At 44.9% G+C, this 16685-nt stretch overlaps 1 protein-coding gene across 1 annotated transcript in view; it reads left to right on the forward strand.

The window, feature by feature from the left end:
* Window positions 1–16685, forward strand: part of LOC131258891 (mucin-19-like) — a 249822-nt gene that overhangs the window by 42658 nt on the left and 190479 nt on the right. The window lies entirely within an intron of this gene.

Here is a 16685-nt window from a genome sequence, read left to right on the forward strand (position 1 = left end):
TTTCGCATTGTTCCAATGCATGATGGGTTAATTCTGAGATGTCATCAAAAGGGAAGTGAAGTTGGAGTATGGCCAAGTAATACATAAAGGGAAACTTTCCTCCCATTTTCTCGCTTGGTAGACCAAATTGCTATTTTTGACCCATATTTTTGAGATGAAAAAGAATAAACGCTGAAACCATTTCGATTTTTATACGAACGCTCAACAGTGTACTTGGGTTTGTATTTCCTTCGCTTTGGGGTTTGCCTTGTTGCTTGAATAGAAAGGGGTGTAAAAACTACAAAAACAAAACTATTCGCCGAAAGCTATAGCGGTAATTGATATTTTTTTGCTGGATGACTATGCATTGCCTTTCCGCACATAGGACGGGAAAATTAAAAATAAGACCTCAGAAAACTTCGCCTGAAGGAAGGCACGAAAGAGTTAACGTACAATCACGGCGTTGATGCCACATATTAAATATGTGTGCGCGCCTGGAGCAGGCTCGAGGAAAAATGGCTTTCCTCAAAGCGAGAGCAATCGTAGAATGTGAAGCAGGCGAACTCCTCGTGCTTTCGAGTGCGGTTGATGTATGATACTTGTTTGCAGAGACGAAGGAGAAAAAAAAATCCGACCCCCTCGGTAGGAAAAGTTTTCAAGTTTTCCCCACGTCAGGACGGGACGCGAGGAAAATAGCAGAAAAGGAAAAAAGAAATATCTCACGATTACCATAATGCTTCGATATTGAAGGATGTATATATTTTTTCTTTCCCACACTTTGCGCCTTGGCTGACGATTTTTCCATCAGCGTCCCACCGCTCCAGGAGCGAGAAAGTTTTCCCCAAACGGCTGGCTGGAACCGATGCGTTCTTTTTTTGTTATCCCACCCCACTTTTCGCATCCAATACAGATGTTTTCACTGCAGAGCCGTTTTATTACGGCTCAAGGCAATTGTTCGGTTGCTTCTTGCCGAGCTGCAGGAGGTTCCGCCGAATTTGTTCGAACAGCTCGCTTCTGTGCCGCAGTGGTCGGTTGGAGGGAGAGGAAAGATGGTATCGTTAATGCAATCCTTTTCTTTCGCTATTCCTCCTCCTCCTCCTTGCCCTCCTCTGGTTCAATCTCCGGCAAACGGTTCGATGCAAAAGAAGCAGAAAGCTCAACGAAACATGGTTCGATCGGATCATAATATTTATGATGATATCCTTCGCTGCGACCGACAATCGGCCCCGCACAGTGTGTGTGTGGCAAACATTTATACAGGATTTCGTTGTGCTTTTCCCACCATTTTCCCCCTTCAGCCGGTGTCGGTTATCGGTTTGATCGATAAAATGTGCGAAAGAGTGGAAAATTCAGCAGCAAAGGATTTACTGTGGCTTTTATCGATAATACGCTTCGAATAGGCAAAGGAATGGAAATGCCAATGGTTCGCCATTTACCTCATCGTAACGACACTGATCACACTTAATCTTTGCCCGAATGTGCGTGTGCGTTGGTGTGTGACGCACGGGGGGTATCTATTTTCAGCAGGCCATTTCCATAAATATGATTGTCAATTAAAAGCTCCATCCTTGTGGTCCGAAAACAGATAAAAAATTGCATATAATGTGTCGCACCGGGCAAATATTAAATGTCACTGTGAACCAGCCATACCCACCCCCCGTAAGCCTCTCCGCAGGAACTGTTTTCCACCCCAAAAACCACAGTTTTGATTAGCCCAATTTTCCGGTCTTTTACATTCGCAGTGTTATCTTTTCCACTCGTTCGTTCGTTTGAGTGAAATGTAACCGGCGTGTGGATGTGTGCGGAACAAGGATGGAGGAGTCATCCCTTTCCGATTTGGGCACGCAAACCTCCCCGTTGCCTTGCTCACCACCACAAGCGCACCTCGAGAGAAGATTGACTATGACCGCAGAGTATTTTAATTGCCATTTGATGAGGATGCCCAAGGAAAATGCGAACCGGCTGGCTCGGTGATGATGACACGATTATTTGCTGACGATGTGAAGGTGTAATTCAATTTTAAACCACCCTCCTCCACCCACTTCACTGTGTATTACGCTCCTAATCCACTTCAGCCCCGGCGGTCGGGAAACTTTTCCTATGCTGGAAGGTGCGGAAAGCTCGTGAAAGGGTATCATTTTCCACCTTCCGGTTTCGACGGAGTTCGCGCGATGACAGGCTCGCAAGGGGCAGTGAATGTACCACAACGGTGTTTGTGTGTGTGCGTGTGTTTGTTATGCTTCCACCCGGCTGGTGTAACCCTTTTTCGCCGCGTGGAAAATGGTAAAACGCAACGGCTGTCGCTTAAACCATGTCCGCAGTTTGGTAGCATTATTGTGTGGAAGGCAGTTGAAAATCGAAAACTTTTCCCATTTTCCCAGTGTTGCAAGATAAAGTTGCCGGCATTTGGAGGGATGCGCAAGATGAAGGAGAAATAAACAGCACACATTACGATGATAGCATTCATGATGGCGATGGTGAAAGGAAGAAAAAGGGAAAGCGCACGGTGCTAGGGTGGATTTTGCATTCCAATTTACAACATTATCTTTGGCCATATTGGTGGAAGGCTCAAAAAGTGAAATGACATGGAAAAGCTTTTAGACTTGCTTCGATTGTAACTGCAGCAACACTATATTTGAACAGTTGTTCATCTGTGTCATTTTAATTTTAGTTTGTCTTACTTCAGCCTTACTTACTAGTAATTACAATGTGAGGAAAAGTACTAAGGTTATGAGACATAATAGCAATGTCCCAGGAGCTAGTGATGTGCGTGCTGAATAAAAATTAATGAGTGAGTTGAATCTTGCCAATTGATGATTGATTTAAATCCTAACGGAGAGTTTTAGTCACTCCTTTTTGAATTGAATCCTTAACAACGATTTGAATCCCAAAAGAGCCCATAGAGATTCGAATCCCAAGTGAAGATTCGAATCCCAAGTAGAGATCCCAAGTGAAGATTCGAATCCCAAGGAGAGAATCCCAAGTAGAGAATTCCCAAAGTGGGTTTCGAATTTCAAACTGTGAATAAATATACCAACTATATGTGAATGCACATACAATTTGGGATTCGAATCAATGTTTGGATGGATTTGGATCCCAAATTGGAATTCGACTCTCTATGGCGACTAGCAACTCTTTTACTCACTCTTGGGATTCAAATCCTTATTTGGGTTTAGAATCTCTACTTGGGACTCGAATCTTCACTTGGGATTCAAATTTCTATGACGACTAGCAACTCTTTTATCCACTCATTAACTCTTTTGGGATTTGAATTCCCGTAAAGGATTCAATTCGCCTCTGTGACTAATAAATCATTTTACACGTTTCAAAAGAGTTACTTAAAAATTCGAATCATGGTGATGATTGTTTACCCTAATACAAATATTTAAAAAGAGTTGTGTTGCTCATCACTACCAGGAACAAACCAAAAGTCAATGTACCCTTATTATTTTTCTTCTCACCGTTTCGGGCAACACTTCACGACTTCTCAATCCGTCCCGAAACCGATGTGCTAACCCAAATAACGAGCGTTAGTCATAGCGGACAGCTGTGAGGACCTTCCCACTTTCCAGCCCTCCGGACCCGTAATGATATGTTGCGTATCTCCAGCAGCAATTTCCTGGCGATTGCAGGCGAAACAGGAAACCCACAGCGGGAAAACGGACCAAAGGTCATTTCTTTTCGCATTGCCTCCTCCGAACGGTCACCAAAGAACCATTCCGACGTGCAATTCCATGCGGTGACAACCGTTAATTATATCCTCGTTCGTCCTGCCAGCCTCGTTTCCGCGTTGCCAATCGACCGGGAGCTCTTTGGGCTGCAACTTTTGGTCGGTTTTTCCCCTCCAGAAACTTTTCCCCGTGGGCGCGGGTAGCAAGGCGGACTACCAGGACCAGGGTTTCGCCATTGTGAACAGAAGAGAGCACGACTAATCGAAACGACAGCAACGAAATGCGGTCCTTAGTCGCATCTGTTACATGTTCTGTTTACTTCGCGGTACGGGGTTTTACCTCTCGCGAAAACCCTCCCTGCAACATTTTCCCGGACTGCCGGAGGAAGTTGTTTCCGAGGCGCCTTCAAGACGCTGTCCTAGATCGTTTACCCTTTTTTTGTTTTTTGCTCTTCGTCCTGCGGTGGGTCGACTCCGTCGTCGAAGGAGGTTAGCTTGAAACAATGGAGCTCCTTGGCGAGAGACCGAAGAAAGGGTCGAAAGGTGGCCAGCGGAAAAGCGCCTTATGGCACGTGGATGCGAACATCAGGATCGGGAAAGTTTTGGCGTGTTTTCTTGTGCTTCCCTCTCGGTACTTTTTTTTTTGTTTGTTCTGTACCACTTTTTTGTCTCCTTCATTCTGCGAACGGTTCATCAACACTTTGTTGGCGACGTCGTCGTCTTCGATGAAAACGTGATCCCGAGCGGATGGAAAGCGTGTGCGTGCTGTGAACTTGTGTTCCAAGGCTCCCGAGGCAAGTTTTCCTCCCTTTTCTAACCCACTTCTCCCTCCATCGCACTCCAACACCAACGGCATTCTTTTGTCCCCAACTAAGAAGGAAGCCCTTTACTGTCCTTTTTAGTGTCATTTCTGCCTCTTATTTCCATTCACCGAGGATGTGCCTTTTTTTTATTGTTCATCCTTCATTGGCAACTATAGGGGTTTTCTCCGGTGCCCGACGTGAAAGTGCTCCGAGAAAGTTTTTCCACTGCCCGCGAGACTAAAACAATGCGTCGAAGGAAGTGCACAAAAATGGTGGAAAATTTCTCACGGAACTTCTGCGTTTTTCTCTCGGAGCTTTTCTGAGGGAGGAAAACCGGTGCTTTTTTGTTTTGTGCATTCTGGTACAAGCCCATACCTTGGCGTGTAATAAACTCACAGTGTTTAAACGCCTCTCAACGGTGTGGAACCGGTATGGAATTTTACGAATTGGAATGTTCCTCCTTCGCTTTTACCCTTTTCCATTTGTTTTCTCGTTAGCTTTGCGTTCCATTGTTTGGTTGAAATTGACCACTTTTTTAAATTATTCAATTTACTCTAACATGAACTTCAACTCTAACTGTATAAAAGGAGAGAAGAAATTCTTCATTCTATTGGCACAAAATACTACCGACATGAAGAGCAAATATATTCTTCTGTTTTTTAATTTTATTTGCCAGTTCTAGAGCACGAAATAAGTTCGGGAACTCCCCTTGTTGCGACAACCATATTCTACAACTCTGTTTGACCCAGTTTTCCGTTTTTGTCACAATGCAGCGAGAGTTCGGTATTTGTCAAAATCAAAAGCAAAAGAGAAGGAACGGAAAATAATCTTCAAGTTTAAGCTCCTTCAAGTCTGCTATTTAAGAATCGCGATGCCTGCTGAAGATGTTTTCACCCATTGACACAGTTTACTATCCCTCCTTTTTGTGATGTTGTTTTACGTGATTTGTTATTGTTTGGTGCGTAAACAATTCAAAGTGATGGATTTGAATGAGGATAAACTCATCAATTCTGCAACGCTTGAATATTATTCTTTCCCTTAATTTTTTTATCCTTAAAAGAAATGAAAGAACTCTTTTGTACACACAACAAACTTCTTGATTTCTTAGGATATAAATAACGACCAGTTTATTTTGATTGTGTCTGCTGGTGGACAGTCAGTAAATAAAGCGTTTTATGGCATTTTCATCTCATAAGAGCTCTTTATATAATCTTTTCTATGAGAAAACAATATTCCTTTATATCGTTTAGGAATAGATTTGCTTCACATACTGCCATCCTTCGGGGAAAGGATGTTTATTCACCGCCTGGGAACGTATTGAACGGTACCTTTCCATCGGTGCGACATCTGTCGCTTTAAGTGCGTATCGTTCAACGAACAATGTTTCCCATCCTCAGATCCTTTGGGGTTTCGCACGAGAGTGTGTAAGTCCCTCTGGCCTTCGACTAAATCGCGACGCAATCTGCATTCCTCTGGGCAAGCGTTACCTCCCGCGATGGGAAGCGATGGAAGGAACCCACCAACTCCGAACGGCCGATGCGTGTGTGCGCTTGCTGTCTTATATGCATGCAAATGAATAACAATTTATATGTAAAACGGCCCAAGTCGTTTGTGCTTTAAAAACTTCGCCCATCGCAGGAGATAATCTTCCGGCGGCGGTGGGTTGGTGTTGGTGATGACGGCGTAGGCGGTAAAATCCACGATGTCCTCGGGCGGTGGCATGCGTGCGACTCGCTGGGAAGAGATTGGGATATTATCGTGGCGCGTTTGCGTTTAGCCTAGATAAGGAAATCGCGTTATTCGAGCCGTAACGTTTTAAAATTTCAACGGCAAGGTGTAGGTCAGGAAATGCGTTCGGTAGGTGTAGACCGGTGGGAAAAAGGATCTGTTACCATTGTGACCGCGGAATTCTAAAACAGATTTCGAATGTTTGGGGGAAAAGAAGTGAAGTACCATGCATCCCATAATGGACGCATGTAGAATCGAGAGCCAACCTTAGCCCAGTGTGACAGATATTGGGAACGACGGGAGAAGAATCCATTTTCTTCTTTTTGCTCCGTTCCGGTTATTGGAGAAAAGTTTCCATGACAGCTGCCCGAAGTTCTGAAGCGGAAAGGGAAACCATCGTCGTCGTTGTCGTCACCGGAAAGTCGGGGCGGTCCTCGGGACACGGTGGAAAATGTCAACCACTGGCGGGGGAAAGCAACCTAGACGTGGACCCCGGGCGCCATCCCATGAAAACCATAAAATCATTGCAAATCCCGGCTGATCGCCGACCGAACATGGAATGGATCTGTTTTCGTAGCAACTGTCAACCGGGCGCTCCCCGCCACGAGCTCGAGCAGAGACAACGACTCATCGAAATCGAATCGAAGCTCGACGAGCGAACGAACGATTGGTTGGGATGATGGCCTAGAGCTACAATCAGGAGTTTGTTTCATCTTGTCTGAGGCAGGACTTGTGGTCGTGTGGCACACACTGTCAGTTGTCGTCGTCGTCGCGCAAACATTGAGACACACACTCACACATCCACACCGAGCCTCGTTTCCACAGTGTCAATCGAACGCCGATCGCTAGCGCTTCTTAAATCACGCAGGGAGTAAAAAGAAAACAGCATCCCACTAATGGCGGCCGGCTCCGTTCGGAGGGCCTGGATATCCTTTCTCAAAGGAAATCAACGGAAATGGTTCATTTTCTGCTTTAAACCATCGATACACGAACTCGAGCCTGCAAATGGGATGATTATGCAGGAGCGCTCCATCCCTTCCACGCGTTGGCAGGAAAACTATTTCCCCCTTTTTGTCTCACACATCCGCGCCATGCCGACGTTGGTACTCTAGCAGTCTGCGCCATGTTTATTTATTTATCCTTCCATCGGATGCCGTTTGTTTTCGAGACGGGCCTCAAATTGGCTGTGTGTTTGTGTGTGTGTGCGATTGCACACATCTCAGGGACACGTTTCATTCGGTCGGAGGACAAAAATCAGTGGAAAAACAGTAGAGGTTGATTCTGGAAAGTGCCAACATTTACCACGTGCTTCACCATCCCGGCGCTGGCGCGTTTCTTTCCATGCGCTTCCATTTGTTCTGATTATCCTTTTGATGTTTTTACATTAAGCAAGGGAAATAATGTGTTGTCCTGATTTGAAGAAACTTCTCGAGTAAGTAAGACACAACTGCCGGGTAAAGAAAAACGAAGCCGAAGGAAAACTTCTGAACCTCTCCCTCGTTTTGCTCTCTTTAGGGAACGGACACAGACAAATGTGCACGCGGGTTAAAGGTGGAGAGAAAGTAAATATACTCCGCACCTTTGGCTGGTTTTTTTTTTTAGCGAACTGCGTCACACGCGGGTGGCTTACACTTTAAAGAGCTTGCGAACCGGAAATCAAAGGAAAGCAAACAGAACTAATGTTTCTTGCTCGTGGATGAACCGGGGTGTAATATAAAATATAAAAAAAGGATGCTTGAGGCATCTCGTCCGCCACCCTGCGATGCGATGCGATAGTGATGAGAATAACGATTCACTAACGTGATTCAATTCAGAGTTAGTGAGTTGGAACAGAGAGTTGATTCTTTAATTCACTCAGTATGAATTGATCCAGTGAGAATGATTCGGATCAATGAGAATGCATTGGGTCAGTGAGAAAGTATCAATTCAGTGAGCAGGTATTGGCTCTGGTTGACATGAATTGGCTCAGGAAGAGTGAATTGGTTCAGGGAAAATGATTTTGATTAGAGTTGGACGATTCAATATCATCAACTTTACTTAAAGAGATGAGGTAAATATTATAATTTTGTGATTGATATTTCATTCATCGGATCACGGGTTTGTTATTTTCATTATTTTTGTAGTTGGTTAATTAATTAATTAATACACTCTCACTTAGGCGAATGATTAATGATCCAAAATAAATCATCTTGGTGAATTGAATCAATTCACTCATTGCGATGACTGGCTCACTGACTCACTCTGAAGCAGTTTGCACATCACTAGATGCTACTGCAAGCAGTAGGATGTGGAAAACTCTTTTCTTAAACATCGACGCACCAATCGCGAGGCACTCGCTGGATGCTGCCGGTGGAAAAACGCGGAATGTTGCCGGAAAACAAATTAGTATCATGAAGTGATTTACGTAACCAACGGCGCTTTTGGCGGTGTAGGGTGAAGTTTTCTTCCGGTTATCCTTCGTACCGCCGCGATGGTCTGCTGCATGTTTGTTTTACTTCCTTTATTTGCTTTGGAGTGCGTTTTTTCTTCTGTATCTCTCCTTCGAAATGAAAAACGCGCTTTTGCGAAAGTGAAATCGCGGGCCCGACGGATGGTAGCAATTTGATTAAGCAAATAAAAAGGTTGGGACATCGCTGGGAAGAAAAACATCAACAAGAAAACTCCAGACCCTTTTTTTTTGCAACCCAGGCCCAATTTTCCGGCGGGCCCAAAGCTGTGACAGGGAAAATGAGATGTAAATCAATACCGGCGTGCGGCGGCTTTCGGTGTGTTTATTTCACCTTCCGGCCACCACCGTGGCTGTGTGTGTGTGTGTGTGGGAGAGATTGCGAAAAGATAACTGTAATTTGTGCGAGCGGTTTTATAATCAACTTTTATTGACATTCCGTAACACTTATTAGCATATTTGATACCGAACCGTATCGCAGAAGTACGAAATTTACTCCGATTCCAGGGCTAGGTCGGGTCGTTTATTTGTGTTTTGAGTATGAATTAATCGTGGTTGAGGTATATCTGTGTTTTACGTGCAACAGATACGAGGCAGTTTGGTTTGATACTGGTTTGATTTGTATCATTTTTGATTCATCTAAATTATAACAAATTTTTTCATTTCTTTTAAACTTCTCTTGTGGAAATGTTGAATCGTTTTTCCATCAGTCTAAGTCATGTTAAGGAATGTAATAAATATAGCTTAGCCGGTCGATAGTTTCCCAGAAGTTGTGGGTCCGATCCATTGGACCATCGATTGAGCTGCATTACAAAAATCAATTATTTCAGTTGATCCTGAAATTTATCCTTCGCCCGTGCAAGCATGAACAGCATTTCCGCTCGAGCTAGAGGAGACCGGTTCGTGCAGGATTTAAAGTTAGTAGCCCTCTGGGGCGTTCTGGTCCACAACAGCCAGCAGCTCGCCACAGAACAAAGGACAAAGTTTCCGGACACCCGATAAAGGTCCTTGCAGACGGGGATGGGAATCCGAGTAACGAAAAGCGGCAACTGCAAGCGTGCCGGGTCTCGATTAGAGGAGCAAAACCTCTTTGTCGGGCTGGGTAGATCGATGCAGTTTAAAGAAGTGGCAGCCACCATCCGAGGTTTTCCACAGCTTTTCCCCCCTCCCCTTTCCCTTTGTAGTCCGCATCGAGCGTAGTAAATAACCAGGATAATCGCATCATACGTATTGGATGTTTATGATGATGATAATTTTATTACCCGAGATTAACCACTCCCGAAACATCACAGCCCTTCGCACCCTCTTCTACCTCCTCCAATCGCTTACTCCTGATTGGGGTTATCCTCGCGGTGCGACACTTTCGGTCACCTCCTGCATATGACGGTGATGATGGCGATGATGATGAAATTCGCACCTTTTTGCCGTGGCGAAAGCGCTGGCGAAATTTGTACGTTCTACTACACTTTCACGCGGCAAGGGCCGAGCTGTTGATCGTTCGGAGGATGGAAAGTGGAAGAGTTTGGGAATGGCAGCGCTTTGGCTACTGAAAATTAGATTGTCTAACGCCGTACGGGCGACAAAGGTTTTTCCGCGCGCAAAAAGGGACATCACGGAGAGTGTGGATGTTTTTCTGTATATGTGAATGTGCAGGTCCAAGTTCATATAACAACACGTGAATGTTTGTGCTATGATATCGATGGATAAGCGAAAGCTAACGCCACAACCAAAACTCTCCCCGTCGAAAACCCGATGGAACCGAACGCACAAGAAGGAGCTCGGGACGGGTAATTTTCCATTCCAAACGAACCCCGAATCGGCCGATCCCCGGGGGGTTTGGGAGTGCGTGGTCGGAAAATGATGATCACTTTGCAGCACCGTTCGAATAATCGAATTTTCCAGCCCAAGCCTTTCGCAGTCGCACCGGAGAGCTAGCTTTCAGCGGTTGGTTTCTAGTGCTGGTGAAGTGGTTCCGGGTTTTTGAAACGCGAGTCCATTTTGTCACTCGATGTCCCTTTGGAAAATAGATTGTTATTATTGCAGAGAGCCGCGTCCTTGCACGAACCGCCCATAGATGCAATCAAACCCCTTTTTCCCATTCAACTCGCGCGTTTCGGGAGGTGAGGAATGCACCGTTGAAAATGATGTCCTTTTTCCCCTTCCACCGGGTAAAATCGCCACCTGATGTGGAGGCGGAAACCACTTTCCACCACCATCACGCTTCTGTTACATTCCAGTAGCTGCCCGTTCCGGTCGCCGTATCGATTCCTAAACTAATGAGATCAATTTTCACTGTCAAGCCGCGAGTGACCGTATGGCAAAGTGAATGCCGGGACTTTTTTTTTGTCTGTCCAGTGGCCACTTTTTCTCGTAATTGTGGACATAATTAAAGTGGTTTTACTGTGATTAGTAGACAGGCTGTGGCTAGACAGAACACCGCGTGCGGAGGCTGGCGGGTTTGGGATTGGAACGAACGAGCTGAATGTCATTTATTAGTCGCTTTGAAAAGCTTATTCAAGCCGATGAATGTTTATGGCACGTGCGCTTTAAACCGTGCCGTCCGATGAATTATTTTCAATCGGATTATTCCTACACTTTTGTAACATTATATTCACAATCCGTTCGTTGTAGTACTAATTGCTAAATCGTGCTAATTGCAGTTAAAGTGTCATTCATAGCAAACGATTGCTTTTTTATAATGTTTTTGAATGCATTTGGAAGCAGTTTGTTTGAGCTAGGTAGTCATTGAAAATTAATCTTAAAAGCATGCAACACAACAGATAAACATTCAATATTTTTATTCTCCTTTTTTAATCTCTGCTTTGTTCACAATACTGAGTAAATTGCTTTTCAAACTATTTTATCCAAACGGTTCAGATATATATTTTAACTAGCAATAGAGAAAATTTAACTACTGTTACTAAGGTTGACGTGCCAATTGCAATTTAACTGTCATTCATTCCTCACGATTGCTTTATTATTATAGTTTTGATCACATTTGAACAGTTTGTTTCAGCTAGATAGTCATTAGAAATTAATTTAAAAGACTTTCAGGACAACAGGTAAAGATTCAATACTTTTATTCACCTTTGTTAATTTCTGATTTGTTCACAATACTGAGTATTTTGCTTTTTAAACTATTTCATCCAAACGGTGCAAATATATATTTTGGTATAAAATAGAGAGAATTTAATTGCTTTTATAAGGTTGCGTATATTTTTATTCAATTTTGTTAGTCTCTGTTTTGTTCGCAATATCGAGTATTTTGCTTTTTAATTCATTTGATACAAACGGTGCAAATTTGTATTTCAACCAGTAATAGCGAGAATTTAATTGCTTTTATAAGGTTCAGTTCTGATGACACTAAAACAGTTCAACCAACTAGTGTGAACTTACTCATCATGAAAAAAAATTGTCATTTTCTTTCAATTTATGGTGTATTATACATTCACTAAGGAATTTTCAGTATTATCCAGTGTTTTCATATACAATTTGGTGGTAGTACTTTCATACCTTACAATCATCTCTTCCACTCGGCTCTACTCATTGTATTGGATTTTTTCCATTGGCTTGGTATGCTTCCTCATTCCCGCAATCATTTGTTGGTTTTTTCGTTACTTTGGATTAAGCATAATGGTGCATTAATGCGATGGTGTTGTGGGACCAGAGACACCTCTTTTACCGCTATAATAGTACATGGTCGGCAATCCATTCCGACGGACTTATGGTCGCCGTCCGGTTCGGTTTCGGTTCGATGGCTTCAACACGCACCCCGCGAGCGGTGGCAGATGAAAGTCGGAAAGGACAACAGCGGTGGGACAACGCAACGCCACCCGCCGTCATCCCTTTCCCATCTCAGAAAAACGAGGAGGTTTGGGTAGCAATGGGCTGCTCATAAATTTCTTTCCCTATGCGCACAGCCGGGCCACAGGCCGAGTCAAAGGTCGTGTTCAATTTATGACCACTGCAAGGAAATAATAAAGTCATGACAGCAGCGGCAGCAACAATATATATCGCAGTGGCTACTCCATCTTTTTTCCCCCCCTCCCATCTCCTGCACAACGGGGAAAGTGGTGGCCACAGGATGGGCCTTTCACTGCCCCTATGAATGCACGACGGTACGGCACAGGTCCTTCGTCCTCGTGTGTGTGTTTGTAACGCTGGAGGAAATTTGATGATTAAATATTTACCCGAAAAGCATATTCGCGTCACGTGCGACACGGGGTGAATAAGCAATAAATATGTTTCGCTCGTCCTGCGTGCGCTTTTCACGGCGGTGTTGGGATGCACACTGTGCGAGGAAAGAGGAAGAGGAAGGTGTGAACCCTGTGAGTAACCAGGCCGGTGCGTGTGGCCATTCGATGGTGACGAAAGGCGCCCAAGGATGGCTTCGGGAATGGCACTTTCTTGTGCTCATTTTTCCCCGCCCGAGGGGGGCGGGCTTTTGTGAAACGAACATCCTTCATAGTAATTAGAAAGGAAAGTGCTCCTGTCCCTCCCACCCGAAACCGTTTTCCCACCCGCCACCCTCCTCCTCCCTAATCTGTTGTGGTGAAAGTGAGTGCAAAACAGAGTTCACCAATTATGATCGTTATTAATATAACAATCGTCCGGCTCTCGCCGGCTTTCCGAGTGCTTGTGCGGGTTTTCTTTTTTCTGCGACCGCCACGGAACGATACACACACACACTCGCTGGTCCGTAGATAAAGGGCGACGACGGAGCCTTCCAAAACCCATCGAAGGGCATCGTGGCAGGTCCTTCATAGCAACGGAAAGAAAAACGAGCAGCTCCATCGTGCGTCGAGTTAAAAGCAGCGAGCGGATAATATTCGCACAATTTGTGGCGAGAGGTCAACCCCGCCAGCAGCAACGTCCCTTCTTGGCGGGCATTTTTCCGGAAAGGACAGAACACGGGCGGGGATGATAATAATACAAAGAACGATGGTAAAACCTGTGGCCGTCGTTCACGGGTTCCGTTTTTCTCTCTCCCCTCAGGGGTGGAAAGGCTATGGTCGTCGTGTTAAACACGCAAGACGGATGCACGCACTTTATCTTCCCGTGGTGGGGTTTTTCTCGGCTTTTCCAATGCCCCTTCCCCTCGCTTTTTGCTCTCTCTCTCTCTTTTCCCGTTGGCCTCTCGAGTGGTTAGTTTTCCGAGGCCCCGGAAGAAAACCAACCGAACCGGCCCTCTTGAGCGGCCGGAAGTGTTGGTCTTTGGAGGCCGCACTCTCTGTACGATAAATGGACGAATGAAGTAAAAAAGACCATCCCCCCCTCGCACTCCCCATACCGGAGAGGGTGGACTTGAGAAGTGCTTCGTAGCTCCGGTTCGGACGTGAGATAAAATTAATATCGCCACTTGATATCCGCCGGGATGGATGGAACAGAAATCGAAAAGTCTCCGGGGAAAAAACGGTGTGGTGAGTTGAGCAGAATGGGTGGATGTACTCTGGTAGCAGAGGGATTTATAAGTGGAAAGACCCGGAAAACAGTGCCCCATGCTCCGTCGTGTGACTGCCGACGGCAGGCAACAAGTTGCTCGATCGATTCCCAATCGCAACTCGCCGGTTTTTCATCTCAAGTCTGTTTCAGACGAGAAGTGAAGTGACTTTGTTCCCGACAGCATCGGGTTTTGTCTGACAGCCAAAGGCTGAAAGTGGGTATATGCTGAAAAGGGCGGCCATTTTTGATTGAGTATTAAGAAGGGGGCGAGTAAAAGAAGCCAAAGGGAGCTATGTGAAGGCGAACATGCGAGTCATTAAAACACGTTACAATGTCGTACGTGGGCAGTTAAGATGGGTCGGCACTGATAAGAAAGACCCCGGGAGGCTTTTAATGTATGCGAGCTTAGCAGGAAGTATGCTTAGACTTAAACGCGCTCGACCGTAAAAGATAAGACCAAACGGGATGATTTTACATGCATTAATGTGTACAATGTTTATGCGATGTCTAGTTCTAAGCAAAGGTCAAGAATGACTTTTATTTTCGAAGGTACACAACTGTACTCACATGCTATATTTTAAAGCTTTAAAACGTAGATTTAGACCTATTTTCCAGTCGTGTTTTTCCTCTCAAAGTGTTAAAAGAGTATTGACCACTACTTTCGTGTCTGGAACAAAAACATAATCCCGGACGTTCTGAGCGCTTTTTACTCACACTGGTCAATGTTGTTTCTGCCTATGGTCTGGATTTCCCGAGAAGCACCCCGAGTGCATTGTCTGCCAGCCAACCAATTCAATTTTCTCCTCCTGCAACAGGATCCTCCCCCACTCCTTTCCACCCCGCCTGCCAATGTAGCCAGGATGTGTGTGGAACGTGGATGGGTATTTCGGAAGTATAAAAATAGCAAAATCCATTGCACAACAACAGGAAATTAAATGTGCGGATAATGTAATCATAGTTTTTAATTAAAAAGAAAATACTCCACATGGAAACGGTTGTGAGATGGAAGGGGAACAAGGTGCACGTAAGAAGTGTTAAACAGCCACGATGCTGCTGAACATTGAAGGTGTTTCTTTCATTCGTCTGTGTCCTTTCCTTTTTTTGTGGAAAGTAATGTGCTCTGATGGACAGAGACGGATGCGCAATAGAAGGATACACGTGTCGGTGGATTGGCAGACCATGTGGGGATGAGCAGTATGACAGGGTGGACCAAGCGGTTTCGTTCGTCCGGAAAATCCTATCCCGAGTGGTGCATGAGTTCTGGTGTAGTTTTTTTTTGTTGCTTGTTGCCTTGGAACCACGGATCCGTGTCAGGAAGATCCGTTTTCATGGAAAATTAAATTAAGCTTTGCGCTTTTGTTTAGCCGAATGCACACGACAGAATGCAATTTAGTATGGAAGTATTGTAAAAATGTGCGGTAGGGTTTGGTTTGATTCGAGACACGTTGTATTTTTTTATTTCCTGTGCGGGCTTTTGGCCAGAAACTTATGAAAAAACTGGCGTAGTGCAGGACAAAAAAGTCCTGTTTGGAATGCGTAAAAAAAAGCCCCCCCGACATAAGTCAATTCTAATCCCGGATGGCCGGTGAACGGTAAAAAAATTCGCATCGCATTGCGAAACGATGCACCTGCTCGATGAAACGCGCTCGAATGCTTATAATGGCGTGAAAAATGCGCCACCCTCAAAACCACTAATCGGGGAAAACCAGAGGCAAACCCCCTCTCCGGACCGATACATATTTGGCGGTAAATGTTTCCTAGGAAAAAAAACGAAGTAAAATCTACTAGAACAATACATTCGTGATGGGGGAAAAAAGGAAAACAAGATCCCCATCGAACGAAAAGTAGGAAAAACACGCGATCAGGGCGCGTTTGTAGATCAAAGGAATATGCAAAAATCAAAGAAAATCGTGAAATCAGCAGCTAGAGTGGGAGAGAGAAGCACAAAGAGAGTGGAGAGTCCGGGGGCAAGAGAGGCGAAGGAAGCAAATCGGCAAATCCTCACGAGTCAGCTTTCACGGCCCAGCGAAAATGCGAAAACTGTTTAGCCTATTGCATTATGGATTTGGTGGTAACGATTTTCTTTTTTCCCGTTTTCTCGTGAATTTCTCGGGTGGTCGGAATCGTTGGTTGAATCAAACGACTCTTCGGGGAGGGAGTGGAAAATTTTGAATTCAATTAAAGGCTTTCCCTGTTCGGATTTAATTGAAATGCTACACAGGAATGGAACAGAACAACCGTGTTCAGAAAAGGAGCGAATAAAAATCGACAACACAAATGGGATCTCGTCCCCTCCTCCCCCTCACACCTTACAATCGCGTATTCCGGTGGTCTGCTGATTGGATATCTGGATTTTCCCGCACGTTTTCCCTACCCGTGGGACGGGGGGGAAGGATGCTCCCGGGGAAACAATAAAACAACGCAACCAACCCAACAGTGTGTCCCGGACCTTGTGCATTACGCATTTTTAGTGTATCCAATTACGATACCCCTGCGGGAGCGTTTAATGAGTTTTTATTTGCGCGCCGAACTGTGCCGGGAAGCGTTTTCGTTGGCTTCGGCGCCATTTGTGGCATGGTGAATTTTCCTGGCAGTCCTCAATCACGAATCTTTCGGC

Source organism: Anopheles coustani, chromosome 3 (assembly GCF_943734705.1).
Source record: "Anopheles coustani chromosome 3, idAnoCousDA_361_x.2, whole genome shotgun sequence".
NCBI lineage: Eukaryota > Metazoa > Arthropoda > Insecta > Diptera > Culicidae > Anopheles > Anopheles coustani.